General features: G+C 37.0%; 1 pseudogene; it reads left to right on the forward strand.

Annotated features, from left to right (window-relative positions):
- Positions 1-1,005: 1,005 nt before the first annotated feature.
- LOC128710799 (uncharacterized) lies at positions 1,006-1,766 on the forward strand (annotated as a pseudogene).
- The last annotated feature ends 1,854 nt before the right edge of the window (positions 1,767-3,620 follow it).

Genomic DNA, 3,620 nt, shown 5'->3' on the forward strand with positions numbered 1-3,620 from the left:
AACTATTAAAATAATCTACGCTTTTCATTCAAGGTGTGGCCTATTACAACTCTAAGGAAGGATGTTCTAAATGTATCTGTGTTGCGTTACCGCAACAGACTTTTCGTATGTTTCTGTTTTAATACTCCCTTTCGACACCACAAGTCCTTTTAACACGTTTATTCGGTACCCGGTACGGCACCAGGGTACATCAGGGTTAAAAAATTCACTTGTACTTGTTTGCCAGTCAAAAAAGAGGCTCGAATGAGCGCCGGCACGTGCTTATATGCGATCCTCGGTCGTCAACCCAGCCTCTCCGGTCATCGCTCCAACGCTGCTTCAGGCTCCTTCGGGTTTTGCAAGTCGACTGTGGCGCCCTCCATCGGCAAATATCGCTACCTCGATCGGATGGGTATAACAATCTCGGTCGGACTGTTTACATTTGTTAACAATCTGTGAGGGAGAATACGATTACGATGGTAAATGCGTTATTTTCAGGGATACCAATGCCCCATTGAGAACAGACCAAGAATTTCGTCGCATCGCATATGGGAAACACCACAGGGAAGTGTCACCTCTTTTACCTTTAAATAATTTTAATATTGTTGAAGATGTCTTAGTTGGAGATATTCTTCATATATTAGATCTTGGATTAACACGTAGATCGCTTTTTGGTTGGAGAAATGAATCGTTGGGTCTACAAACTAAATGGTCAACTAACCAAATTAAAGAAATATCTACTAAAATTTTAAAAGTTAAACTTCCTAAAGAGGTACCTAGAAAACTTCGTCCTTTAGAAGAACTGAAATATTGGAAAGGCACACAATATCATAACTTCTTTAATTACTTAAGCATTTACATTTTTAAAAAATATTTGCCTCATGAGCACTACGAGCACTTCAAACTTTTATTTTGTGCAATAGTTTTGCTGTCTTCTGAAGAGTACCGTACTAATTGGGAAGTTGCTGGAGACATGTTGAAGGTCTATGTTCAGGATTTTGAAAATCTCCACCGATACCAACGAGCATGAAAAAACCAGCATTGTATGCTGCTATGTTTTCGGAAAGAGTTGTAGAATACTCTTTGAAAGAAATTTACAGTGAGACTGAGGTAAATGACATATTATTACCTACCCGAAGCCCGGTAAGCGATGAAAATGCGATACGATATATGGGGACGAACGAAGGATGCACTGATTGTGCAGCAATGAAAACAATGTTGGAAGCGCAAAACAGATTGCTTTTGGATATTCGAGCTGAGCAAAAGCGTGATCATGAGCAACTGTTAAAGGAGCTCAAAACAATAACTAATCGGATAGGGATTGTTGAAGTGCAACTAAATACTCTACTAAACCATACGGAAGTAGGGTTTAATGATCAAACATGCTTCGATCGACCATTTGTTAGAAGCGTAGAGGAGCTAGAAAAATTGGAAAAAAATTTAGAAGAAGAAGTTTACTTCATTCAAATATCTAACTTATTTAAACAGGAACTTACAGATAAAGATGTTAATAATAGAATGTTAGCAGCTCTTGATGGTCTTTTTGAAAGGATTTTTTTTAACACAATGCACATGGACAGGAATTTCAAAAGCTGGCAATAAAAGTGCTATGCATACATTTAGAAACGTGATCAAACTATTTCAGTGCATAGGAAGTACGAACCTAGTAAAGGTAACAGACGAAATGGTAAAACTGTTTTTTTATGAAAAGACTGAAACATGCAATTGAGCGATCTATGGCAAAAGGATTTCGCAAATCAACATGCCGCAAAAGAAAGCTAACATAGGATTTTTTCTTTGTTTTGATTATTTTTATACTTTTTCCATTTTTCTTGTTACGTAACATTTTAAATTTTTTAATAACAATTATGAATTTTTTAATATTACTACCATTGATATATTTTTACCATTACTTACCATCATTAGAAATAAGCATCTATTCGTTTATTGGATACAAAACTGGAAGTGAAAGAATTAGAAAAAAAACTACCTTATTGTATGTATCAAAAGTATGAATAAATAATCAGAGTTTTCGTCTAACTCGTATGAAACTAATTTGCATTTAATATTTTCAGGGCGACAAATAGCTTCATGACATGATACATTACAGCCAAACTACACACACAGTTTGACAGCAGGCGTCGCTATAAACTTTGGTTCCCAGACAACTCAATCGTGTCTGGACAAACCGCGTCAAACGGCTTGATATCATCCGTTGGATTGGCTTCGACGTTGAGTTTGTTGATATTTTATATTCATTATATATTGGTACTTCAAATTAGTCAAAGTTTGGTGCAATCTACTCTTTAAACATTTATTAACACACCATTCGTAACATTGTTTTGATCTGAGCCTGACGCTGTTCAAACTACACGTACCAAATCGCGTCAGATCGCTTCAGACCGATTTTTGTATGGAATTGACAGCAGGCGCAGACTGTGCCATAATCTGACGACTTGTCAAACTGTGTGTGTAGTTTGGCTGTTAGACATATTACCAAGATGTAACAGGTTGGCTGATAAGTCCCCGCTCTAACAAAGAAAAACACATTTTTTTTGTCAAAATTCGTTTTTATTATTCAACATAGTTCCCGTCAAGAGCGATACAACGATTATAACGACCTTCCAATTTTTTGATACCATTTTGGTAGTACTCCTTCGGTTTTGCCTCAAAATAGGCCTCAGTTTCGGCGACCACCTCTTCATTGCAGCCAAATTTTTTCCCTGCGAGCATCCTTTTGAGGTCTGAGAACAAGAAAAAGTCGCTGGGGGCCAGATCTGGAGAATACGGTGAGAATTCGAAGCCCAATTCATGAATTTTTGCCATCGTTCTCAATGACTTGTGGCACGGTGCGTTGTCTTGGTGGAACAACACTTGCACAAAAGTTGCTTGACAAAAGATGCTCTGTCTCACAAACTAATTGACATACAGACGTCAAATTTTGACACGAATCATTTGAAGATTGGTACTATATAAAAATAATATGCATTTAATACTAGCGGCGCCATTTATGTGTCAGACCGGGGACTTATCAGCCAACCTGTTATATGAATAGTGCAAAAGGGAAATGGAGATACAAAAAAATCAGTAGTGCTAGTTACTTCTTGTCCGTATATACATATCTTTTGTTGTTGTTCCAAAGAATTAATATATCTGAAAATTTGATTGTCTCTTGTCAAAAACCATTCATTTCCCCTATCTTTGCTAAGTATATAGTTAGCCATCTGTACTATGTCATCTCCATTTGGTTTAGTTTTAGTTACTATTGCAAATTCTTTCGGCTTAATAGTGCAGGTATTGTGATTCACTAGCCTAGTGATAGCCGATTCACTTATCTCCTTTGCGAAGCTGTTTTTTTTAATTGTCCCAAAGCATTTTCGAACGGATAAGTTGAAATGGAAGGTAAAGTGTTGAAATATATGCAAAGCAGCACCTTGATTATATCAACCTTGAGCAAAGTTGTAATCGATCACATAGGATGAAATAAAGCGTTAGTTGTGTTACGACCATCTACGAGTACGGATCGGTGTTTTACTTCTGATATCACAACAGGTTATGGGCCCAGACACCTAAAACTTTGAAAGTGTATAGAAGGACTCTTGTATTGTGAAATTCGCAGTAATTCGTTTTGAAACGTGTGC

Source organism: Anopheles marshallii, chromosome X, assembly GCF_943734725.1.
Source record: "Anopheles marshallii chromosome X, idAnoMarsDA_429_01, whole genome shotgun sequence".
Taxonomy (NCBI): Eukaryota; Metazoa; Arthropoda; class Insecta; order Diptera; family Culicidae; genus Anopheles; species Anopheles marshallii.